Source organism: Haemaphysalis longicornis, unplaced genomic scaffold (genome assembly GCF_048455015.1).
Source record: "Haemaphysalis longicornis isolate Haplotype H1 unplaced genomic scaffold, Haemaphysalis longicornis Haplotype H1 scaffold_6, whole genome shotgun sequence".
Lineage (NCBI taxonomy): Eukaryota > Metazoa > Arthropoda > Arachnida > Ixodida > Ixodidae > Haemaphysalis > Haemaphysalis longicornis.
This window is the reverse complement of record NW_027526407.1, coordinates 61,130,055-61,157,282: the sequence shown is the minus strand read 5'-3', so window position 1 is coordinate 61,157,282 and position 27,228 is coordinate 61,130,055. Positions and strand designations below refer to the sequence as shown.

Below are 27,228 nucleotides of genomic sequence, written 5' to 3'. Positions count from 1 at the left end.
TTGCCTTCTTTAGGGATCCACTCTGTTACCCGTAATGACCAACGGTTATCTTGCCTTCACATTACATTCCCTCCCCATGTCCATTTCTTCTTCTTAATTTCTACTATGTCCTTAACACGCGTTTATTCCCTCCGCCCTCTTCTTGTCACTCAACGTTACACCTATATCATCCTCCGTTCCATTGCTCGCTGAGTCGTGCTCAATCTAAGTTGAACCCTCTTAGTGAGCCTGCAAGTTTCTGCCCCCTAGGTGAGTACCGGTAAGATGCAGCTGTTTTACACTTTCTTCTTCAGGGACAATGGTAGGCGGCCATTTATTACCTGAGAATACCTGCCGAATGCACGCCACCATTTCTTGTCTTTCTAGTTATCTCTGCCTCACTAATTTACCTAAGTAGACATATTCGCTTACCACTTCCACTGCCTCGCTGCCTATCTCAAACCGTTGTGCTCATCCGAGGTTATTGAGCATTACTTCAGTTTTCTGCATATTAATTCTCAGACCCACGATTCTACTGCTTGTCCAGTGCGGTAATCATGTTTTGCAATTCCTCCCCCGAGTTACTTAGCAAGGCAGCGACATCAGCAAATCTGAGGTTACTGAGGTATTCTTCATTAACCCATACTCCCACCTGTTCCCAATCCAACGATCTGAATACTTCTTGTAAACATGCTGTGAATAACATTGGAGAGATTGTGTCTCCTTGTCTGACACCCTTCCTTATTGGTATTTTACTGCTCTCCCTATGGAGGATGATCGTAGCTGTAGACCCATTGTAGATATCCTCTAGTATTTTTACATAATGCTCATCTACCCCCTGGTTCCGTAATGCCTGAATGACTGCTAGGGTTTCGACCGAGTGAAATGCTTTCTCATAATCTATGAAGGCTATATATAGGGTTCCGTATACTCAGCGCACTTCTCTATCACCTGATCGATCGTGTGAATATGGTCCACTGTTGAATAACCTTTACGGAACCCTGCTTGTTCTTTTGGTTGACTGAAATCTAAGGTTGCAGAAATTCGGTTAGCGATTACCTTGGTAAGTACTTTTTTTACGAAACCGTTAGCTTTTACGAAACCCTACTTGAGCAATTCTATTAGCACTTACCTTGCTAAGCACCTGGTAGAGGACTGAGAGTAAGCTGGTCGGCCTGTAATTTTTCAAGTCCTTCATGTCACCTTTCTTACGGATTACGATGATGTTCGCGTTCTACCAGGATTCCGGCACACTCGGGGTCATTAGGCATTGCGTATACAGGTTTGCCAGTTTTTCAAGTACAATTTCTCCGCCATCCTTCAAGAGGTCTGCTGTTATCTGATCCTCACCAGGTACTTTGCCCCCTTTCATTTCTTTCAAAGCCTTCCTTACTTCTTCGGTCGTTACTGGTGGGATGTCTATCTCCTCTGAACTGCTGTCTCGTTCGGCATTATCCTGGATGTCCCGGATACTGTACAGGTCCCTATAGAACTCCTCGGCTACAACAACCATTTTATCCCTATTTGTGATGTCAGTGCCTTGCTTGTCTTTAAGTGCATACATCTGATTCTTCCTATGGCTAGATGCCTCTTCACTGCTTTCACAATCCCTTCTTTAGACCTGCTCAATCCTCTCCATATTACACTTCCGCATGTCAGCTATATTGCGCCTATTGATTAACTTCGAAAGCTCTGCTTAGTTCTATTCTCTCAGCTGGGGTGAAGACTGTCATGATTTGCCATTTCCTAATTAAATCTTTCGTATCCTGGGAAAGTTTACCAGTATCCTGTCTAGCGATCTTACCTCTGACTTCTATTGCATACTCCGTGATAATTTGTGTCTGTAAAGCGTCTCAAATCTAGCGCGCTCCTTCTGCTCCTCCTTTCCAAATGCAGCCGGGCACAGCGCCCTCTACGAGAGGCGAGAATTATACAGGCGTTGTGGGCGTTAATACCACGGACGCCGCGGCGGAACGAAACTGGCGCCTCGAAGTCTTCACAGGTGACGCACGGCTAGGGACAACCGAAGACGACGATGCAGACGATGCTGAAGCACCACTCGAAGAGCGGTCCGAATAAATGATTGCTGATTCGCTCGAACGCGTTTCCCATTAATTATTTTATACTCTAAACTTTGCACGCAGATGCCATTCATTAGGCATCTACAACGTTGCATTACGGGTGCAAATGAAATTACAATATCACCGTTACTAGCTCTTCCAGCAGGACCCCGGTTCCACCAATAGATCGACAGCCTCATGTTGGTCTGGTAAGTTAAAGCTGTAAGCCTTCCAAGCTGCATCGAGCTAAAAAATGAAGGAAGCTTACACTAACACGTAAGCCTTCAAGATAGCGAAGCTGTACGCAACCTTTACGACCATCATGGTGTTTTAAGTCCACAGTTGCATCTGATTTGCTTATTCTTAGCGGCCGCAAGGACCTTTACTCCAAGTTTGTTGATATAATGACGAGGAAGCAGCAAATTGAAGAGGCAGAACGAACGAACGGAACGTGCACACTTAAACTAGGCCCCTGCAGTTCCAACGTGTACCCTATCACGTGTTCTGTGTCAAGCAGGTGACGTGATTCCTTCCACAGTTATAGCCGAGTGAGTAGCCGTTTGACTATTGGGTAGTAACTCGTGGTCGTAGCCGAGTGGGTAACACGACGGACTCGATGGACTCTAACTCTGTTGGTCTACCTGACACAGGTTCGCATCCTGCCGGTGTACCGGTGATTTCTTTTCTTTCTACTGTTATACTAAGTTTTGTTGAACGCCGGAATAAACGAATTGCTAAACTCCTTCGCTTTCAAAAACTATGATAAATCGTAGGTTACCATGTTATTTGTGTTCGTGCAGTCGTTTAAACGGCGGCACGTTTAATTTTGATTGGTGTCGTACGCTATATTTAGCACACTTCGCCACTCAACAGGCTCCATGTTCCGTTCCGGGGAACGAGACTGCACACGAGGCAGCCAGCGGTTCGGCCTACCGGGAAGCCTGTGAGGAAGACTCGCCCTCTGGGACAGACTTGTCACATACCGCGAACTCAGCCATCACGACCGTTTCAGTCGTCAGAAGCTGCACCGGCGCATCTCGCTTTAAATAACCGACAATCCTTAAATTAACGCAGAGTACAAACCTTCCCGAACCACGTCTTACGCCATAGAAACTCCTCAGAGAGGTATTCTTGTGGTGTCTCCTATCAGGGAGAAATACGAGTGTGGTGCTATGCGCCTCAACCGGTGATGTCTGTTGTAAGGTGACGTAGCACACATGTGGATATCCATGTTGTGTTTTAGTAAATGGTTTTGATTGCGCCCCGTTCTCTGTCTAGACTCCGTTCCTAACGCCGCGTATTCAACGCAGCCGTTCATGAAAATGCAGATCCATGCAAATGGCGCGGCACACCGGCCGCAGTCCTCAACCACGTGGTATGGTAGAGAAACTTCCTGCTCTGAGATAGGGATTGCCTTAACTCGTCTGGAGCAATGGGAGGCGTCGTGGTGATCAGCTCACAATTCGAATTTGTGAAGCAGACAAAATGCCGCCACGGCCCGCGTGTTCCTGACCATCGTTTTACAGTGGCGCCCAGGCAGTTTCTTCGCTCGTCAAGGATGACGATAGAAGCTTTTGATGGAGGCGAAAAGGGAGAACGCCCGTGTGTTCGAGATTTCGGCGCACGTTAAAGATCGCCAGGTGAACCAAATTAATCCGGAGCCCGCCACTACGGCGCGCATCGCAACCTGTGTAGCGTCGGTACGTTAACCCCCGCAATCAATCCAATCAAATCAACAATAGAAGTTATCCCCCAGCAAGTTCACAGCGTGAATTCAGGACAGCTTTTTTAGTGGCCCTAGCTAGAATTTTAGAACCGCCGTTACATCGCGGGCCATGCATAATCTCTGGTTACACGTGGACAAAATGTTAGAGAATGACGAAGAAGCCGCGTGCCTCGTTTTAGACAACTGCTTTTGAAGAACCCTTTTGAGCGTTTGGGGTTGACTCTACATTGTCTACTTATATTATCTATTAGGACATCAAATTTGAAACATGCATATATATATATATATACATATATATATATATATATATATATATATATATATATATATATATATATATATATATATATATATATATATATATATATTGGGACACGCCAAAGACACACGGCAGACGCCTCGGAGACGGTCGACACAGTGTGGTTATTCGAAGCGGCAGCCCAGCCCACGAAACCGAGGGAATGATGATGTGGATGGTTAGCAGCAGGAGATGAGGTATGATATGATGGTGACAAGTGCCAGATGCCAGATGATCTACACACAGCGTATCAAGTAACAGATTACTGATCACAATATATATATATATATATATATATATATATATATATATGATTGCGGGAAGGGCTGTCTTAGGTTGCCATAACAATAGTAAGAAATGGGTATAGCTTCTAACAAAACTGTTTATTGGTCGATGTTACCCGCCGCGGTGGCTCAGTGGCTAAGGCGTTGCGCTGCTGAGCACGAGGTCGCGGGTTCGATTCCCGGCCGCGGCGGCCGCTTTTCTGATGGAGGCGAAAAGCAAAAACGCCTGTGTGTACGAGATTTCGGCGCACGTTAAAGATCCCCAGGTGGTCAAAATTAATCCGGAGCCCTCCACTACGGCGCGCCCCATCGCCTGCGTTGCGTCGGCGCGTTAAACCCTACAATCAATATTGGTCGATGTTTCGGTCGGATGAAGGTCGGCATCCGACCGAAACATCGACCAATAAACAGTTTTCTTAGAAGCTATACCAATTTTTTACTATATATATACCCAATTTTTACTATAGTTATATATATATATAGAAGCTACACCAATTTTTTACTATATATATACCCAATTTTTACTATAGTTATATATATATATATATATTGTATTCAAGCTTTTCTTTCTGCTTCAGGTCGCTGAAGGGTACTTATCAATTGGTAATTGGTGTTTTAATCATGACATACTTTCATTTCGGCCTCTTTCTTTGCGGAAATAAATTAGTATTTTGAGGTCCTCGCGAATCTCAATTAGTGATTTAGCCCTGGCCAATCCCCCCTTGTGGGTACGTGCGAAAACGTTGAAGGCATCATCATCAGTTGTGGAGAAGAAGGCGTGTGTCTCCGAAGGTTGCCTGATTACACACCCTAGTTTCCAGGCGGAATCATTGGCAATAACTTTGGCTCTTCAAAGACTCCAGCATAGATTTTCCCATGTTGTTATACTTTCTGACTCCCTCTCTGTGTGTTCCGCATTACCACCCGAAAAAGATTATCCAATTATCCGCACATTCCCATCATTTGTTTCTCATCAGCTTTGTGAGGTTCGGCTAGTGTGGGTTCCAGGACATGCAGCAATCTCATGCAATGAAGTGGCTGATCAATAAGCTAGCATGTCTCTTGGTGGCCTTGTGATCGTGCAGTGTCCAAATGATAGCTTTCTATTGGGGGCGAGATTTAGGCGTCTACAACTACTCCAGGCTAATAAGCAAGACGCCCTTCTATCTTCTAGAGATTATAGCCGCCTTCGTCATGCATGGAAGCCGATGTTTTGTGAAACAAGGCTATGCGAGGTAGCAATCACTAAACGTCGGTGCAAAATTCCCACACTAAATTTTTATCTTTATAAATCTCGTCTGGCTCCATCTCCGCAATGCTCTTTCTGCGACGAACTGGAAAATATAGAACATCTCCTGTTTAATTGCCGCAGCTTCTCCCCAATGCGACGCATGCATCTGGAGTCAACCTTTAGACGCCTTCACCTTCCGCTATCTAGTTCCTAGGTCCTGTCACTAGGCGCTTCCGCCCTAGGAATCTGCCACAGGGATGTTGTGTCTGCCCTTCATTTTTATGTGGCGGCGACAGGCCGGTTTTCCTGCTAGCCAGCTAAACGTTCACTTTTATCGCATTTTTCTTCCTGAATCTACTTTCATATTTTTACATATTTAAAAAATTCTGTTCTTTATTTCCTTTTCTAAGTTTTGGGATCTGAAATAATATAGCTCACATCCTGATTAGGTACAAAGCTTCTTGGCCAATCCCCCGCGTGGGTATGTGCCATGGTCTGAGGCAACCAACCAACCAACCAAATTCAGCAGCAGCTCGGGATTTCAATCCAGTCAGAGACCTTGGGGCCTCCCAAGCGCACTGCCATTCATAAAGAAACAGGGCCAAGAAGCCGACACACAGGCTTCAAAACGCAGCAGCGCAATGGAGGCGAGCTGCAAGCAGGCAAAAAACACCGGAGCTCCAGGACCAAGCAGCAGTGTCGAACCCCGCAAGTCAGCCGCCAACGTGGTCTCCCTCAAGCGCCGCATGTCGACAGAAGGGCAAGAGCTCCCCATCAGAAAGCAATCCCAGGCAAAGCTGCAAGACGTAGCCGGTGGGGTTGTCGCGAGCCAGCAGCCCAGAGAGTCCGTGGTGGACCTTGAGGTGGGGCCAGAGAAGGACGTCTATGACTACGCTCTCGACAGGTGGGTCCCACACTTCCACTCAGTTCATTATTTTTTTAACACACAAAATGGGGAAGCCTAACGAACACACTCCTATAATACATTATATAATATAATATAATGTCCGTCCGCGTCCGTGCACATAGCATTTACAATCGCAAAAAATCACACAGGCCCCGGCAGGACTCGAGCCTGTGTCCGGTAGACCAGACAAAGTTAGTGTCAGTCGTCTTACCCATCGGGCTACGACCGTTTTTTTTCTTCCTTTTCTTGGTTCCGACGCCGGGAATCGAACCCAGGTCTCCTCGGTGAGAGCCAGGTATCCTAGCCACTAGACCACGTCGGATTTGGGCTACGACCGTGTGTTATTAACCGAGATTCATTAACCGAGAGTCAAGCGGCTTACTCCCCCGCCTGTAACGGTGCGGAGGACCTCCCAATGTCCAACCGCGTCCATCCGTGCGCGCACCACCATCAAGAGAAAATCAAGCAAAATTAGATTTGAGCCGCGAGTTGCAGTTTAATTTAGGGAATAATCAAGGTGCAACTCACGGCTCAAATTGAATGACGGTCGGGGAGTAAATCCGATGTCACTCTAGGCGCAACTTGGATGTCATGTCGAGTCCCTGTACTCCGCACCATCGCCATCATCCACGGAGTGGAGGTGCTCCCATTTTTTGTTCATCACGTTTTGTAACAACAACAAAACAAAAAAACTCTTACGGAAACTACTGTAGGTGAATGCGCTGCGCACATGAATCTTTCGCGGCCTTAAATGCTCCCACTAACTATAACCATGCCTATGGGTGATTATCTGCGCAGACGCAGTTGCACTTACCTTAGTTAATCTTTTGTTCTTGTTCTGCAAGTGTATACTCCATCGGCTTGTGCCCTTCATCCCCTCGTACCCCTTATCTCCTTCAGGACTAGGCGTCGATGCTCACGAAATTACGTGCCAGTTTGCTTTGCATGTGGCATGGGGCTTCGTTCTCGACGGGCGTCATCTCCAACACCTTTCAGTGGGATAGCACCCCACAGCCTGTTTTGTACACCAGGAAGGGAACGCTGAAATCAGGGCGCCGCCGTCGCGTCTCACGGGACGGCCCTTCCGTGTGCTATACAAATTTTTAAAGCGAAGCTTTGGTGTCCTTACTGATTCCGTTGGCCGACAATACGCCCTGCAGGGAAGCCAAATTTCTCCGACGATTATGATGAATAGTCGGGGGTTAAGTGAAAGAAGAAAAAAATTAACGCATCTCCACGAAGTGAATCATGACGAGTGGGGGAAGCACAGGAGGTCGTTCTTACCGTAAATCCCCCGTGGCATTGCCCACTCGCACATGCACTCTTAATCTGGTTCCACGTAAGATCCACTTAGTAACTGGAACTTTTTTGCAAAAAAGTTCCGGTTATATATTTGGAACCGTGTTCCACATATCCTGAAAATTAAGTGGAACAGTGCCTCACATATTTTTGCAACTAAATTATGTGGATCGGTGTTCCAAATAAAAGTATGCGGATCACTGTTCCAAATAAAAGGGTAGTTTAAGTTACTGGAACATAGATCCATGTAAAATGATTATGGAATTTATCCGGTGCGCCGTTCCAGGTACCTTCAGGCCAGCTGTTTATATAAAACGGTGTTCCTATAGGCATTGGGAAGCTGTCTATGGGACTCCACTTTTCCAATATTTCTGCTTTCCTCTCGGTATACACCGAGGTCATATGCCAGGCTGGCGGATGCATTGGTATCAGCAGGAAACCGCAAGCACCATTTTAACACAGCCTTGATATATGACCCGCAGTGATACCAACAATTGGAAAGCAGAAACCACGGGAGCAGTGTGGTCCCTGACAGTTCCCAACAGTTGCCTATCGGAGCACAGTTCTATATAAAAGTTGGTCTGAGGCACCTAGAGCGGCACACAGTCTTTGGCTTCACCCGCAGAATCCTCTTCTGACTTTCAGCTGCATGTAAAAGAAACAATATACTTGCATTAAAATACGCACGAAACCAACTATTATGACTCATACACTGCTTCTCAATATACTATACAACTTTATTGGGTGTTAGTATGCATACATTTCAGATTTGAATAGCTGTCTATTTTAAATTGCACAGAAAATGACCAACGTACAAGGAATAAATACCATAACGATAACACTAGGCTCCAAGTGGCATTTTCAGATATTCACCTTTACCCAAAAACATGGTTAATAAAGACGGTATTAGGGGCAACTGCTTCACAAATAAATAGACGTGCGCGTCTACCGCGGCACTGACACACACATTATAAAACAGTGAGCATCAAATATGCTGTCTTATCAGATAAACCAAGGTAATTAAAAGGCGGAATGACTCATTGCGCTTGCCATACTATGTTTACGTATAACTGTTTGGGAAAATGCAGTTTGCTATTAAATTGTAGGGAAAGGCCTAAAAACAAGTCATACACGGTTGTATTATCACAAACCTACAACAGTGCAGTGCAAGAGTTTAGGAAAACAACGCTCGAGCCAAGATTAACGATAAAACATTTTGACACGAGAGGTCACATGTGGCAGTATGCCACCATTAGAACATGATTATTAACGATAGTAGTTTCCTGACACCAGACGTAAGTGTAACATCAAGCTATTTGTAGGCAAAATAGACTTTATGAGCGTCCTGAAAAGGCCTGACTTAAGGCACGTTACTCGCCCAAACAATTTGTAGTTGTTTAAAATAATTCATCCCAAGAAATCTCACAAAACCCAGCGTGAATCTTATATAATTTTGCAAACCAGGTAGCTGGATGCATGTTACACAGATTAAAATTTAACATGCAAACTAATTATATACGTAATCAATTCAAGCGGCAACAAGTCAGACATCCTTAAGAAGCAAACAAGCCAGCGTTGAATCATACAGGTGACCAGTTTTACAAAGCAGACTTGAAAGCATTTTTTCCAGCCTCAACATTTTACCTTAGGTGAAATTCACAGTTGCGTGCTATAAAAACCCTCCTGTCTTGCTATCAGTGTAATTGTGACCAAAGCCCTGCTTCTGCCAAGCAAGAAATGCAGCTTTGTTCAAAGAAGAAAACTTGTTCAAGCCAAATACGCACATTTTCAATTTTTCTAGGTCATGGCTGTCAGCTCATATCCGGTACTAAAATTTATCAATGAAGGCGGAAGCCATTTGCGTAAATAATCACTGTCACTTTTGCATCAGCAGCAGCACTGCCATGAAAAAAATCTCATGAGCTACACTTGAATAATAAGGACGTTACAATGCGGTGCCATGAACTAAATTAACACCCACTATAGATTCAAAGGCAGTCTGCGCATTGTGCCAATGATGAAAAATAAGGCACGACTTCAGTGTTCAGTTGACATGAAACTTGCATGTGCCAGTAACTTAAACCTCTTCATCTGATTTCACCCCCTTCATGCCTTTCATCTGACCTCCATCATGCTTTTCAAGAGATACTTTAACCTCTACCAATAATTTAAAATCCCAAGTAGAGCTGAACACTTAAAGTATTTCAACAGAGACTCCAACTTAAATGACACCAGGCCACTGTCAAACTTCTCATGCTTTCCAAGAACTCCCTGCAAAAGTCCCAAGAACTCTCCAAAGGCACACAACCATATGAACATGATGACACGATGAAAAAGATGACATATGCGGCGAAGAGGATGACCACATCCTGAAGTGACAATGCAGGCGGCGAATCCGTGATGTGTTTCTTGCGGGCAATATTTATGCCGCCAGTCCCTTCTCAGAATAACCGGGCCTCGAGAAGACTTACTGCTCACCTCATGTACCTTCAAGGAAACAAGAAAATTTTGTTACATGGTTGCTTTAAATGAGTGAGTTGCTTAGTCCCTTTCATAACACAGTAATTGATTTAAAATCAGTGATTTCTTGGGTTTTTTCTGGGAGTGCTGCTAAAGGTGAAAGTGCGCTAAAAAATTTCACCACAGACAATCAGTGAAATTGCCCTGATTCTGGAAAGTATCCAACTTTGCTGCCTCGGTATCCTGAATATAAGGGGTTTTTTTATCCTTGAGAGGTTTTGTTTATTAATCAAATAATAACTACTATAATCACCTTTCGGCATTATATTTTACACACCTTCTCTCTGCAAAAAATGTTCTCTGTACTGTATAATGTGCTCCCTAGAATGCTGTAGTGAAACTGCCTTATTATAACTTACAGCTAAACGATGTTTCTACCACAAAGAAATAAATGGCCAGTCATAGAAATCATAAATATCGCACTGTGGCAAAATTTTGTTTTTGGAATTAGTTCCCCCTAAAATATTTCCCTCTCGATATGTATTATCTCCATGGTTCGTGGTGGTATGAGGCAGAAGTTGAGCTGACTAATGCTGAACTAGGCTGTTGCACAATTTTCTTATAAATCGCTACTATAGCACATTTTCTTGCAGACGTCACTTTCTGTGCTCTAAACAATTCCTTTTAAAAAAATCACCCCTTATTTAACCAACTGTCAAAATCCAATGCAAGCATTACTCATGCTACGCCTGTATTTGGGAGTATTATTGGTGCTACGGGCGTATTAAAAGCGGGACATTTAAATCTTCAGTTGCCACCGTACTGTTGTAGCAGCAACCACGTTGGGCGTGTCCGTGGTGCTGGCAAATCACAACAACTCTGAAGGAGTAAAAGCTAAATATTTACAAAACTAAAATACAAAATAGTGGTTTTTTTTGGCCACAGTTGGAGCATCCGTAATAGGCGGAATGTGAACACAATGGCCAATATTGGCATTCACGATAACTTCTTAACACTGAGATTTTGTTAGGACGAACAGACCCAGAAATTGAGTCTCGCAAAAACAAAATGCCAGCTTACCCAACCAAAATTAAGACCCGGGTGTTTATGCCAGGGCCGTCTCAACGTGCACTTCCAGGAACGTTTCGCTAACGTGTTCCGAAAAGCTCCTACTGTCACCTTGAGCCACAGGCCAAGCTGTCACTGAAAATAAGTTTCAAACCATTAGTTATAAAGAAACTACCTAAAAACGCGCCATGAAAGACCCAAAAATGGCAGTGGGTACTTACTTGTAGAATGCAATGATTTCATCCCGTGCAAGAGCTTTCATGTGTTGCCTTCTGATGACACACTTCCCAGAAGGGGCCCAAATACAATTAAAATGGCCATATGCATTCCTTGTACCACTGTTTTAGGTCTATCGTCGCCCTATTGCCTAGAAAATAAACAGTACAAAAATATCAGAGCATAAATTTATGCCTTGCTTTACCCAGGGAGCACGAGAAAATATTTAACAATGTCTGATTCGTTCCACGAAAGTAGAATGTCTTTTTTACAGCGGAAGCCCTGGTAATCTTTCCTTGCTAAACCATTTGAGATATGAAAATATTTGAACATACTTTAAAGCTCACCTGTCCTTGGTCTATGCGAACTGGTGAATATCTGCACAATATGCACAACTTAAAAAGTACTCTTTTGTGGCTTATGAGCTCCACAGGGCATTAATAATCCGCCACACTCTATCCGACGACCCTTCAGCATGCCAAAGATGTCTTCAGCCAGTGAATGCCACAGCCATGACTTCGCAGGAGCAGTAATGAAAGGAAATAATTTGTTTTCATTTTTTTTTTTTTTTGCAGAGGAACAAATACATTTGTCACAACCTATCGGTGGGGGCCAAATGTCTCCACAGTCAGCCATTTACTCTTTCTGAACAGGTCATAGAGTATGAATACATAATGTAGCAATCTGCTTTTGCAGTATAATTTCTACGTTCAAAGGAGAACAGAAATTGATTAATGTTTGGTGCACATCATGATGCAACAACTTTGCACCCGAGCGTTTTGAAAATTATTCCAACGCTCGAGCTGCCACTGACATTGATAGCATAAAATGGCAGGAATGGATAATTTTTAAACTTACTTTGAGACGTTAAAACTTCTAATAGTCCACACGTGAGTTTTATGGGTAATTATTCCGAGGTCTCAGGTTACCACTGACATTGACAGCATAGAAACGGCACCACACTTTCTGCGTGTTTCCACTTGCCTTCCCCTCCACAAAAGGAACGTTTTGTTACAACGCTACTGCTCAGACAACACCTTTACCTTGCATTTCACTACACGTCAGGGAGCCAACTAACGTTTACTAGTGTAAATAGACCATCTGAATTCATCGAAGGCATTGGAAGAAACAAGTAACAACTACACACACAGCACAGATAAACGTAAGCAGTGCTGCCGCCAACGCCTTGAACGCACATCAACATTAGGCGGAATAGCGTGATTAGCACAGTAAATTTATGGCTCTCAGAAGGCCAACACAACGCAATTAACACGGAAGTTTGAAAATACCGATAAGTCTAACAGACGCTCCGACAAACATGTTGTGCAGTGTGAGCGCGTGAGACAATAGCGTGCGACTAACCCGAGAAGATTCAGTACGGCTGACAGGTACAGCAACCGTCAATATACAACTAAGCAACACCACACCATAAGGGGACATGCAGACTCGAGAAATGCGGGCACCAGCCACTTTCTAAATAGCACTAGCTAACGTACGCAGTCAGAAATGTCAAGCCGACTTCAACCCACAACACACAAGCTTAAAAGTGAATAACGGCCGCAAACGTTTCTCGCATCGAACAGGAAGCGGAGTGGCACGTTTATCGGACGCAGTGATGAACAAGTCAAAGAACAACAACCGTTACCAGAACATAAATAAGCAGCACTGACCTTTTTTGCGCCTCCCGGCAAAACTTCACTTCGTCGAACAGTAAATACAGCCCGATGACATGAAGAAATCCGCAGTTTCACGCCACAACCAAACTGGTAACCGTTCCCGCCAGTCTGACCGACAGTTCACTTAGTACATCAGGCGCATAACGCGAGCAATCGAGAAAACCGCTATAGAAGGCCACTGGTGGCGCTGCATGCGGACGAACAAAAACTAGCTTCCGTAAACGTTGAGACGTAGGGGCGCTGCTGTCGTTAAAAGTGTTCACGCAGTCCCATTTTTCCCTCATCGTCGTTGTACCCGTTGCCGTCCCACTATACTGACTATACCATGCATCAACGCAAACGGCGCTGCCTTGTATTCTTTCCTCCATGCTGTCAACGCATGCGCACGGCATGCCGCACTGAAGTGGCGGTCGTTTCGTAATCGTTTCGGCGAACTTTTTCTTCCTCCGTGCCTTTGGCGATGCACGCCGTGGCCAGTGCCCAGTCCGCGGAAGAGATCACAAGCTCGGCACCCTTGGTCGCTCATATTTGCTTCGGAAAATGGGAGTAGGCCTCTAAGCGGACGTCTACGCTGCTCTGAGGCTGGAACGAAGAGCTCAGATAATAGCCAATTTAACACGTTAGTCGGGCTAAAGTTTCTCTCCGCGGTCCGTGAGCGCGTGCGGTATGTGTGCATAAACTTTGATGACAGCTTTATTTCTTTCTTTGCAGTGAAAACAAAACGACGCTTCTTTATTGACTGCGTTCTCTTGACAAGTCTTTCCAATACCAATAATATATACTTCGGCGCTCTTTGATACCCACGTTATAGAAAATTACTTCCGCATAGTGAATCCAGTGTGATTACGCGCTAATTAGCGAGTAATAATACATCTGCCCGTTTTCCAGCAATTTTTCTTCATGAACACCAATAGTGCAGGAAAAGAGCAACGGGGGGACCAGGAGGAGAGGGCAGGTCATTCGGTGAACTTGAATTACTACGGCAAGTAACAACATTAGGGTAACACTGCGAATTTTCGCGATACTGCAATGCATAATTTGAAATAAGAATGCCATTTCAATATAAATATATAGAATGTAAGGCAGATGCCGCGGGGTAGATTTAGTTCTCCGGGTTTCGTGTCATTCTCCTCCTGAAAAGAGGCTTTCGTTTTTGCTTGTGAAAATTACTAGCCGGGACGAGACAAAATACAAAAATTAACTCCTAAGCATATAACTGCATGCGTAGCATGATGTGTGTGGTGTAAAATGTGACGCAGTCGGTTGCCATTATGAATGTACCCCATCACAACATAAGTAACGTGGACTAAGTACCATTGAGCGCGTACTACACCACAGCGAGATGATGACTGAGTGTTGAACAAAAACTGCCGTTTCTGCGACGCTTTGTAAACCAAATGCATAAAATGTAATGGCCTCAACAAGTATTTCATAATGAAGATGTTCACAAAAGCACCACGAATTCTTCAGCGCTATAGCAGCTATGGCTTTGCCCGAACGGCATATGGGGAAAGGGAAGACGTTTAGTCCTTCTCAAATTGAAGTCACTGGTGATTTTGTACTTGACGCCTCAAATTAGAAAAAGACGATGTTCACGAAAGCGGTTTGGGTGCCGCAGAACACCTGGAAATGGGTTCCTGCAATTTCTTCTTTTGCCTAAGATATCCTCCTCTCGACATTTAATGCTTTGTACGGCGTTGACAAAAAAGTGGGATTTCGTTTTCTGTCAAAGGACTTCACTAAAACTACAGCTTAGCCGTATTATGAAAGTTAACTGCTGCAAGACAGTATCATAGATGTCGGCGAAGTTCATTAAATTTTATGTGCGGTGTGAGCGTGTATAGTAAACGCGCCTGTGCATTTTGGGTCAAGAAGCACCTAATATATATGCGGTTCATTGTTCCAGTTGGTGCATGAAAGAGTGCATACTTCACTGCCGTGCACGAGTTATGTGGAACAAGACACGAGCAAAAAATATACAAACGCACTCTCCCCAACCGTTTACTGGGACATAAGTGGAACAGTAACCGGAACCGCCGACATCGCATGACCCCATTTCTTCGGTTCCATATAAAAACCACGAACATAAAGAAAACAAGCTGACGGTTCCAGATAAGATCCACCTATATGCCTCGTTCCAGTTATTCTTTCGTTCGGATCCACATAAAATATATGGATCACCCTTTTTAACTGGAACATATATGGAACCAGATTAAGAGTGTGTAAATGAGTGGCAACGCGTGTGTACACTATATACAATTCCAATCCAACCCAATCCGATACAATTCAATATAATCCAATCCAATCCAATCTAATCCAATCAAATCCTATGCAATTCAATGCTCCTCGCGCATGCGCAAACTGTGTACACGGACGCCAAGGGACAAGCCACGGACAAAGGGAGGTCCTCAGTTGCTTCGCCCCTAAAAAAACGCTCCCCGTGGCCGAAATCGAACCTCAGTCCCTCCCGTTATGAAGCCGGCGTCTACCCGATTGCTCCGTTTCGACATGGTCGAAGCGAACGCCAAACAGAAGGTACCGATTCGCGCCGTACACCCCAAAACCCAAATATTAGGCCTACGGAGGAAACACCTTAGAGTTGCTGTGGGTACTGTGGGAAAGTGGTGCGTACATCCAGAGTGGCACACACTCGCGGCAACGGTCTGATTAGTGTCGCATAATGGCGGCGAAGGGAGCAGTCATAGTTGAGTTTACCCAACCGGACAAACCACTTCCGCTCTGTGACTAGCCAGATTCACTGTAATTATTCTAATCACTCTGGCTAGTCAGTGAGCGGAAGCGGTTTGGCCGGTTGAGTAAAAATCCAGACAGACTGCTCCCCTCCAGTACAGCAATACTCGCTGGTGTCGTTTCGCAACTGCAAACGGGTCAGTCAGTCTTGATTTTACCCAACCGGACAAACCACTTCCGCTCACTGACTAGCCAGAATTATTATTAATAATTACAGTGACTCTGGCTAGCCAGTGAGCGGAAGCGGTTCGACCGGTTGGGTAAAATCAGCTGACTGCTCCCATCGCCGCCATTTTGCGACACTAATTAGACCGTTGCCATACTGGCAGTATGTTATTTGCAAACCAAAGAATCTGTAACCAGAAACCTTGCCGTTCAACCATCGTCGTCGTTAGACGGAGGGGTGCGTGATTTTATTCCCCCAAAATCACGTGCGGGGTCTAGGCTATGTTCAGGAAACAGACTGATTTCACGGTGAGCGCGAAAACGACACGCACCAGGACTAACGTATTCCTGTTGCAAGCACAACAGAGCGCGTACGCATGTGGCATGATCGACGTCAGGCACCGCGGTCCGAAAATTCTCAAAGTACGAGCACGGGCCCCACCTGGAGTTTTCTATCTATTCTTTCTCGCAGGTACGCCCGTAAGACGGGGAGCTTCATGAGCAAGACCGAAATATCGTACATCCCCGTACCGGAACCCGAAAAGACCTGTTTCCAGCGCAACCTACCGGGAATTATTATGGTGATCCTCGTCGGGGTGATCGCCGGGATGATCGTCCTGTACGTGACCAGGGCTCCCAGCAATGATTTGCGCCTGGGCTATCTCACGGTACGTCGAGTTGTAGGACTACTTCGTGTCTTCGCGCCTTTACGATATATATATATATATATATATATATTAATATATATATATATATATATATATATATATATATATATATATATATATATATATATATATATATATATATATATATATATATAACACAGAAATAAGGGTTGGCAGTCGAGAAAACCTCGGAAAGCAAAGGGGAGGATGTGGTAGATCATTGAAACAGATTAAGAATTTGGAAAGAAAGAAAGAAAGTGAAGAAAAAATGCCCGCCAGGTGGGATCCGAACCCACGACCTCCAGAATACCGGTCTGGTGCGATAACCACTACGCTACCGGCGGGGCGATTTTCCCATTCACTTTCTGGGGTATTTATGTTAGGTATGTTTGTTTCCTGTGCTTGGGGGTGGTAGCCAGCGCCATTCGGACTAATCGGGGTGAAGGGGACCTTCTTTTTAACCCCCGGGTCGTGACTCGAGTGTCTACGACATGTCCAGAGTGGTCGACCAGCTTTGAACCCTCTTAAGCTCCCTTTGGCAACAAGACTGCCAGAACAGAGGCCCTCGCTATGCATGTAGCGAATCAGAATAGGAAATGAGGGGCTCGTTGAAAATAACACAGAAATAAGGGTTGGCAGTCGAGAAAACCTCGGAAAGCAAAGGGGAGGATGTGGTAGATCATTGAAACAGATTAAGAATTTGGAAAGAAAGAAAGAAAGTGAAGAAAAAATGCCCGCCAGGTGGGATCCGAACCCACGACCTCCAGAATACCGGTCTGGTGCGATAACCACTACGCTACCGGCGGGGCGATTTTCCCATTCACTTTCTGGGGTATTTATGTTAGGTATGTTTGTTTCCTGTGCTTGGGGGTGGTAGCCAGCGCCATTCGGACTAATCGGGGTGAAGGGGACCTTCTTTTTAACCCCCGGGTCGTGACTCGAGTGTCTACGACATGTCCAGAGTGGTCGACCAGCTTTGAACCCTCTTAAGCTCCCTTTGGCAACAAGACTGCCAGAACAGAGGCCCTCGCTATGCATGTAGCGAATCAGAATAGGAAATGAGGGGCTCGTTGAAAATAACACAGAAATAAGGGTTGGCAGTCGAGAAAACCTCGGAAAGCAAAGGGGAGGATGTGGTAGATCATTGAAACAGATTAAGAATTTGGAAAGAAAGAAAGAAAGTGAAGAAAAAATGCCCGCCAGGTGTGATCCGAACCCACGACCTCCAGAATACCGGTCTGGTGCGATAACCACTACGCTACCGGCGGGGCGATTTTCCCATTCACTTTCTGGGGTATTTATGTTAGGTATGTTTGTTTCCTGTGCTTGGGGGTGGTAGCCAGCGCCATTCGGACTAATCGGGGTGAAGGGGACCTTCTTTTTAACCCCCGGGTCGTGACTCGAGTGTCTACGACATGTCCAGAGTGGTCGACCAGCTTTGAACCCTCTTAAGCTCCCTTTGGCAACAAGACTGCCAGAACAGAGGCCCTCGCTATGCATGTAGCGAATCAGAATAGGAAATGAGGGGCTCGTTGAAAATAACACAGAAATAAGGGTTGGCAGTCGAGAAAACCTCGGAAAGCAAAGGGGAGGATGTGGTAGATCATTGAAACAGATTAAGAATTTGGAAAGAAAGAAAGAAAGTGAAGAAAAAATGCCCGCCAGGTGGGATCCGAACCCACGACCTCCAGAATACCGGTCTGGTGCGATAACCACTACGCTACCGGCGGGGCGATTTTCCCATTCACTTTCTGGGGTATTTATGTTAGGTATGTTTGTTTCCTGTGCTTGGGGGTGGTCTTGTTGCCAAAGGGAGCTTAAGAGGGTTCAAAGCTGGTCGACCACTCTGGACATGTCGTAGACACTCGAGTCACGACCCGGGGGTTAAAAAGAAGGTCCCCTTCACCCCGATTAGTCCGAATGGCGCTGGCTACCACCCCCAAGCACAGGAAACAAACATACCTAACATAAATACCCCAGAAAGTGAATGGGAAAATCGCCCCGCCGGTAGCGTAGTGGTTATCGCACCAGACCGGTATTCTGGAGGTCGTGGGTTCGGATCCCACCTGGCGGGCATTTTTTCTTCACTTTCTTTCTTTCTTTCCAAATTCTTAATCTGTTTCAATGATCTACCACATCCTCCCCTTTGCTTTCCGAGGTTTTCTCGACTGCCAACCCTTATTTCTGTGTTATTTTCAACGAGCCCCTCATTTCCTATTCTGATTCGCTACATGCATAGCGAGGGCCTCTGTTCTGGCAGTCTTGTTGCCAAAGGGAGCTTAAGAGGGTTCAAAGCTGGTCGACCACTCTGGACATGTCGTAGACACTCGAGTCACGACCCGGGGGTTAAAAAGAAGGTCCCCTTCACCCCGATTAGTCCGAATGGCGCTGGCTACCACCCCCAAGCACAGGAAACAAACATACCTAACATAAATACCCCAGAAAGTGAATGGGAAAATCGCCCCGCCGGTAGCGTAGTGGTTATCGCACCAGACCGGTATTCTGGAGGTCGTGGGTTCGGATCCCACCTGGCGGGCATTTTTTCTTCACTTTCTTTCTTTCTTTCCAAATTCTTAATCTGTTTCAATGATCTACCACATCCTCCCCTTTGCTTTCCGAGATTTTCTCGACTGCCAACCCTTATTTCTGTGTTATTTTCAACGAGCCCCTCATTTCCTATTCTGATTCGCTACATGCATAGCGAGGGCCTCTGTTCTGGCAGTCTTGTTGCCAAAGGGAGCTTAAGAGGGTTCAAAGCTGGTCGACCACTCTGGACATGTCGTAGACACTCGAGTCACGACCCGGGGGTTAAAAAGAAGGTCCCCTTCACCCCGATTAGTCCGAATGGCGCTGGCTACCACCCCCAAGCACAGGAAACAAACATACCTAACATAAATACCCCAGAAAGTGAATGGGAAAATCGCCCCGCCGGTAGCGTAGTGGTTATCGCACCAGACCGGTATTCTGGAGGTCGTGGGTTCGGATCCCACCTGGCGGGCATTTTTTCTTCACTTTCTTTCTTTCTTTCCAAATTCTTAATCTGTTTCAATGATCTACCACATCCTCCCCTTTGCTTTCCGAGGTTTTCTCGACTGCCAACCCTTATTTCTGTGTTATTTTCAACGAGCCCCTCATTTCCTATTCTGATTCGCTACATGCATAGCGAGGGCCTCTGTTCTGGCAGTCTTGTTGCCAAAGGGAGCTTAAGAGGGTTCAAAGCTGGTCGACCACTCTGGACATGTCGTAGACACTCGAGTCACGACCCGGGGGTTAAAAAGAAGGTCCCCTTCACCCCGATTAGTCCGAATGGCGCTGGCTACCACCCCCAAGCACAGGAAACAAACATACCTAACATAAATACCCCAGAAAGTGAATGGGAAAATCGCCCCGCCGGTAGCGTAGTGGTTATCGCACCAGACCGGTATTCTGGAGGTCGTGGGTTCGGATCCCACCTGGCGGGCATTTTTTCTTCACTTTCTTTCTTTCTTTCCAAATTCTTAATCTGTTTCAATGATCTACCACATCCTCCCCTTTGCTTTCCGAGGTTTTCTCGACTGCCAACCCTTATTTCTGTGTTATTTTCAACGAGCCCCTCATTTCCTATTCTGATTCGCTACATGCATAGCGAGGGCCTCTGTTCTGGCAGTCTTGTTGCCAAAGGGAGCTTAAGAGGGTTCAAAGCTGGTCGACCACTCTGGACATGTCGTAGACACTCGAGTCACGACCCGGGGGTTAAAAAGAAGGTCCCCTTCACCCCGATTAGTCCGAATGGCGCTGGCTACCACCCCCAAGCACAGGAAACAAACATACCTAACATAAATACCCCAGAAAGTGAATGGGAAAATCGCCCCGCCGGTAGCGTAGTGGTTATCGCACCAGACCGGTATTCTGGAGGTCGTGGGTTCGGATCCCACCTGGCGGGCATTTTTTCTTCACTTTCTTTCTTTCTTTCCAAATTCTTAATCTGTTTCAATGATCTACCACATCCTCCCCTTTGCTTTCCGAGGTTTTCTCGACTGCCAACCCTTATTTCTGTGTTATTTTCAACGAGCCCCTCATTTCCTATATATATATATATATATATATATATATATATATATATATATATATATATATATATATATATATATATATATATATATATATATATATATATATATATATATATATATATAATTTAGGTGTGTCGAACCGAAAAAATACCGGTTCGGTTGCGGTTCTGGTTCCGGCGAAATCATTTCGTTCCGGTTCAGTTCCAGTTCGACAAAATCATGTACGTAACCGGTTCGCGAGCCGGTTCGATGAGATTAATTATCACTAAAATTAGAAAACAAAAACATTTAGTAGTTTAAAACGAAAGTCAAATCAAAATACAAACAAAAAATTAAAAATGCTGCTGTTCCTCAAGGGCAGTGGCGCAATTGCAAAGCAAACTTTAAATAAACAATTACGAGATGTTAGAAAAACAGATGAAGTGGCGACGATTTACCACCTACTTTCTCGCCCAGACTTTATGTTGTCCCATAAAGCCACCGCCAATAGATATGACGGTTGGATATATTTTCTGCCCTTTTATTTTTTATTGAAACCCCAATCGTAGCTATGGAATCGCCCATCACGCTAACCTTGAAGCCTTAACTTTAGGCTTGCGCACTGGCGCGTTCAAATCCCAGCGCTTAATATTAATGGCGCCCTTTTTTTATATTTGTAACAAAACAGAAAAATCCTACAACAGGCACATAAATAGTACCAATGAATTAGATTATCTGGTCACCAATACTTTGTTAGCTGTCATCTTATCGAATGTGTTAGCCACACTTTAAAAGTAAGATTTAGTTAACGCTCAGTCACTGCATTATTGCCCTGACCCCTGCAATTCCTTTTGCGATAGCTATAACGGATGTGTGCATTACAATCAGTATGTCATCGTACCGCCTGACCCCCGGACATCGTTCCGTGTGCTACGTCGCGGAATCTTATAACAGATTATGCTGTGGGAAAATGAAAGGGAAATTTGACGCGTCCAGCATGAGGTGGGACTTTTTTGGGTAAACGCTCTTTAATTCGTCCACAGCAGTACTTCCCCTCCGGAACGAGTAGTAGTAGAAGTAATGTAGTGACTTGGGCAGTCAGTACAAGTGCACCCTCGAAAAAAAGCAGATCTGAAAGCGACAATAGTGCAAAACAAGCAGAAAAGATGATCGCTGGGAGAATGGGGCAGTGTGATGTACCAGCCTGCCTTTCAGCACGTGTCTTCTGATTTATTACGGTTTCTGCTTCCAAGACAAGGCCGGGGGCTGCAGTTTCTTGCCAAGGGATTAAGTGCGCACCTAGCAGTTTTCCCTGACATATCTGTTGTTATTTGTATCTAAAAAACGAAACTTGCCCACTGTACTGTCCTCAAAAACTGACCACGGAACTCACTTCATTCGCATCGATGACACGTTTAAATTGGTTGTGAAAGGCAGGGCAAAGAAAAGTATAGAGCAATATCCACGTGTTGGTGCTTTTTTTTACTTATTCGGTTTTACTTACTTTTTGCGTAATATTTTAAAACAACGTGATTCGCCTTTTCTTTTTGTTGTTTTCCGTGTGAACACATTTAAAGAAAACTGCCGCATTTGATGCCCCGTGATATATCTCTGCTCCGAGGCGCTGTTTATGTTGCAAACCGGCAGAGTTATTTTCTTCAGCTGGTGATATTAAACGGGGATCAAAATCTGGATACACGGACGTTCTCGATTTCCCTATAATTCACAAAAACGGTCGTGGGGAAGGGAGATCGAGGCCACTTGTGGTCAGCAGAAAAAGGCTTAGCCACTGAGCAGCTCCTGCGGTCACACTGGTCGATTATTAACAATTTGCAAGCGCCGGACCTTTTAAACAAATTAAGAAATGCAAAATGTTTGCGCACATCGGGTGTGGGCTTTCGCTGTTGCGCAGTGGAGCACTCCTGCAGCCTGATTGCCCCAATAAAGTCGCAGCTAGGGAATGGCAAAGTAGTTATATCCCCTGCAAGCTGCCGAGAATGACATTTCGTTTGGTACGCTTGCACTACGCTCGCGCTTCCAGCAGCAACCGACCAAAAAGGAAAAGACCGCTTCTTCTGTTCATATTTGTTTCTTTAATGCAGCGCGGTACGGTGACCTCGACGAGAGACGACAATTATACCGGCGTTGTAGGCGTTAACATTCAGGATATCCTGGAGGAACAACAAGGACACCGCAACGTCTCCACGGGTGACGCACGGTGGGGAACAACCGAAGACGAGTACGCAACCAATGGTGAAGCAGCAATCGACGAATCGTCCAAATAAATGATTGCCGGTTCGTTCGAACTGAGTTCTTAATAAATCTTGTGTACTCTAAACTGTTCTCCTAGTTTTAACGTTTAACGTTTATTACGTTGGATTACGGCTGAAAAACGGAATGTCGAAGGTTTTAGCGTTGCTAGCTGTTATTGCGGTGCCGTCGTGAAATGGACAGCCTCATGATTGTCGGCAAGGTTAAAGCTGCAGTTCTTCCACGTTTGACCCAGTCAAATAACTCAGTATGCTGAAGCGAAATTGCAAACAATTGTGTTTTCCTCCGTGCACTTGTTCGCACTGCAGCTCTATTGTGTTTTGTGTCGTGCACTGGTTTGGCTTCGAAGTTCAACCAAGTTCATAGCCTGAATAGGGGATGCTTCCGGGACATACTTGTCGATGCTGTTGACTCGGACCAGGGGGCTGGTAATCTACCGAGACATCAAGCACCCGTAGCGCCAAAATTATCCCGCAACGCATACCACGCTTGACAGACGTCATTCTGTACTTTGGCGTAAGCTACAGTTGAATGCATTCCCTAACCCGGCAACGTTCAGCCATATATATGTCGAACTCTACAAAGATCACTGAACGTGGTGAACACAGGCAGCCACACTGGCCCACATGATATGGTCTTGGGAGAGGGAGAGAGAGAGAATAGTCTTTAATGATACTGGTGAGGTTAACCTGGCCAAGGCGCCTAGCTTGCTACACCAGATGTATAAAACAATGAAATCGATGAAGAGATGATGATAATGACTGTGATGAAGATGACGCGCTCATCAAGAGAGTCCTGTTTAAAGAATCTGATCAAGTCCTGTGCTTCGCAGGAAAGACAGTAGAACTTTTGTCGCTCGAGATGCTCGTTTAGAGTTCGTCCAAGGGCCTAGCACGTCACTGAGAGTTAGGCCTCTAGACAGCGGAAGACCCAAGGACACTAAAAGGGACCTTCTGGCGGCTCTATACCGCGTACACTCACATAGCACGTGGTTCAAGTCCTCGCGCACAGCACAAAGAGTGCACAAGGGGGAAGCGGCCTGTTTCGTCTTGAATCGAAAGTAATTGGTGTAAGCGCCATTTAGTTGCACACGGTGAAGAACCGCTTCGTCATGCTTGGAAAGTCCTTCAGGCATCCTAAAGGTCCCGTGCGGATCTATGGAGTGAAGCGGCGCGTAATTATGCGGCTTGGGATGCTCAACCACCAACTCTACGAGGATGCGTTTGAAGTGAAGGTGCGCTTGGTATGCTCACAGACACGCACGCAGGAACAAACGTGGACTTCCACGAGAAGACGGCGCAGTAACAACTGATTTATTCTGAACAAGGCGACAACATATATACAAGAAACAGAAGGAAACAAGTTCCGGAGAGATGAGGAACGGAAGTCATACCCTTGCGACTTCTCTTCCCCATCTCATCTCTCCTGTGTGCGTTTTCCCCTGTGTTCGTCTCTTTGAGCATACCAAGCGCAACCTCCATTCAGAGGCATGTTACACCAATTATAGCGTTACTGATCTACAAGCGCACTTACGCATTACCAGTTCGGAGCAGTGGGAGGCCTTTCTGCCTAGCTCCGTCACCGAAACACGGATCAACGTTGTCCAATTGGCCGAAAATGCCTCTCGCGCCCAAAGGCTGCCGGCTGCCGTTCGATGGAGAGGAATCCAGGAAGTCTGTCACTCCCCCTTCTTCCTTTCAAGCAGTTTGGGGCAAAATAAAGGTAATATCATCATCATCATCTTCGCAATCTGGCTTTTGTTGCCCCCTTCTGAGGAAACCGTCGTCGTCGTCGCCGTTTTTGTTGATGTAGTTGTCCGCGCGAGACAACGCCCATTAAAACACCGAACGAACTTAGTTCTAGAAATGCGGCGCGTTAATTAATTTACTTCAGTACGAAAATATACGCTGCAGTGATTCAGGGTGTGGGCAAAGCGAACACTTCGATGACCATTTGTTTGTTCTTGCTTGCGCGTTTTATTACGTCTGACTACAGCTTCCTTCCTACCGCGGCACAGGCCTGCATCCTGGGAGACCACCCGATCTCCAACGTTGGCTGTGGGGGCCCCACCACCGCTGTCTTCTGGACTTCATCTGGGAAACGGGTGTCAACTTGTACCTGTAGGACCTTATGCCAAATGGCATACTATCGCAATTAAAAAAAAAAAAACCTGGTCGGCCACAGTAGCAGTCAACTCAACTCACTTTGCTGTGGAAGCTTCCTCCTCTCCTGTTTTTGTTAAATGTAAGTGCTATTTAATAGGTAAAAGAGGGTTGCTGGTTCACAAATGCGGAGGCGCATTCTTGCAGGGCTGAAACCGATTCAACCAATTCAAATAAGCATACACCAGTTGTTGTTTTGCGCGTTTATATTGTACAACTCATTAAGCATGATAGAAACTCTGGCGAGTTGGCATTGCGACATGGTTTAGAAACAACGGTCGTCTTGTCTGTTTCTTTTCTTTGTGTTATCGTGAAACCGCGCTGCTTCCAAATCATTTACGTATTTCGTGCATGTACAGCCTCGCTTTCATCCTACGCCAACGGCTTATAGGCTGCTTTTCTATACTGCTCAGGAAAGAGCTGGAATTAGCAAAAGTTCTACAGAAATGTTGTTTAGCACCTTCCGGCGCCATGGCGTCACCTGTGCTTGATCACCCCATCCCGCTGAGCCCAAGCAGGAGTACAGTTTCAAAATCCTTATCGCCAGGATAATCAGGAACGGTTGGACATTTCGCTCCGTACCACGGTGGATACAAAGTGATGTCTACCACCGAACGAACTTAGTGCCGGAAATAAGGCGCGGTAATCAGTTGAAAACAAAAATACGTGCTGCAGTGATTCAGGGTGGGGGCAAAGCAAACACTTCGATGACCATCTGTTTGTTCTTGCTTGCGTGTTTTAATACGTTTGACGTCAGCTTTCAGCTTGCTTCCTACCCGCGATTGATATGGCGGATGTGCGAAAAGGATACATATGGCCTCGCTGTACAGCGTATTTCGCTTTACCCAACATTCTGTCCCAGCCTGTTGCGAGTGTAAGAACAAACGTTCTCGTTGTTGTTCGTTTCATCGTGGAACATGCATTCTTGGTCCATTGGCCGGAATCGGGAGCTATGAGGCTTTATGTATACCCTTCACAAAATTCGCAAAACTGAATTGGCAACGTAAATGTTGTAGCGGTACCGTGTAAGTTGGAATACGAGATTTTTTACCAAACAATTTGCCGAAAAGCTACTCATCGACCTGTATACCGCTAATTGGTCTAATACTAGTTGTCATCTGGCAACGTGACAGCCCATGGGGCGCTTACAAACCGCAAAGGTATCACCGCCACCAACATCAAAATCAGATGCGCCACCATCTTTGTTTGGATGTTTCTTTCGCGGCCGCGTATTGTCAAACGCTTCGCTGCACAGAGCACCCACGTGGCATGTGTTCGTGCGATTCAGAAAGGTAATTAAATGTCGTCATTGGCTGTGCCCCAAACATGAAGCGACCTAAAACATGCCAAATCACTATTATTGACATGAACACGGAGATTCGTGTTTCGAAAAGAAAAGAAATTTAGAAGAAAAAGGAAGACAGACAGACAGACACTGAATTATTGAGAGACAAGAAACTTTATTGTAAAGGGAAGCAAAGAAAAAAATAACTAACACGTGGGCCCGCTGGGGCTCGAACCCAAGCCGCCAGGGCCAACACTTAGTACTCTACATCGAGTACCGTTATTGTGTTAGGGTGGGACTTTAAGCTATTCGGGTTAGTTTTTAATGCAATAAAGAAAAATGCCACGGAGCCCGAACAGTGGGCTGCGTTCAGCAGGCCTCAAAAGAATATCGCGCGCAGTGACATCACACATGCCACGTGGGTGCTCTGTGCAGCGAAGCGTTTGGAAACACGCCTCGCGGTCAGCGTGTGTGATGCTATTTCCTTGAACAAACTAAATTTGAACACTTGGTGCCAGTTTCCCGCATCATTTAAAAGAAACGCTATACGTATGCCAAAGCCAACGCAACATGTCCGACTAGTGCCACTTGGGTGTCACCGAAAAGAGTGCCTATACTCCTGGCGTAAGGTGAAGGGGCAGCTCGGAAGACCTTGTTTCGTGAACGCCGTGCTGTGCACCTTGAATAAAAG

At 45.5% G+C, this 27,228-nt stretch overlaps 1 protein-coding gene and 1 non-coding gene across 5 annotated transcripts in view; one reads left to right on the top strand and one right to left on the bottom strand.

Annotated features, from left to right (window-relative positions):
• Positions 1-23,078, top strand: part of LOC144142787 (uncharacterized) — a 37,035-nt gene extending 13,957 nt beyond the window's left edge. Inside the window, exons 6-7 of one of the 4 annotated variants that reach the window (XR_013317044.1) lie at positions 16,593-16,788; positions 22,922-23,078. The gene's annotated coding sequence lies outside the window, so the exon portion shown is untranslated. Of the gene's footprint in view, positions 1-1,875; positions 2,076-2,912; positions 3,066-16,592; positions 16,789-22,921 lie in introns of those variants that run through there. The other 3 variants (XM_077674512.1, XM_077674514.1, XM_077674511.1) reach the window with 3 other exon arrangements.
• On the bottom strand, positions 6,736-6,807 carry Trnae-cuc (transfer RNA glutamic acid (anticodon CUC)). The gene has a single exon. It is a non-coding gene; the product is annotated as a tRNA-Glu (tRNA).
• Positions 23,079-27,228: the final 4,150 nt, after the last annotated feature.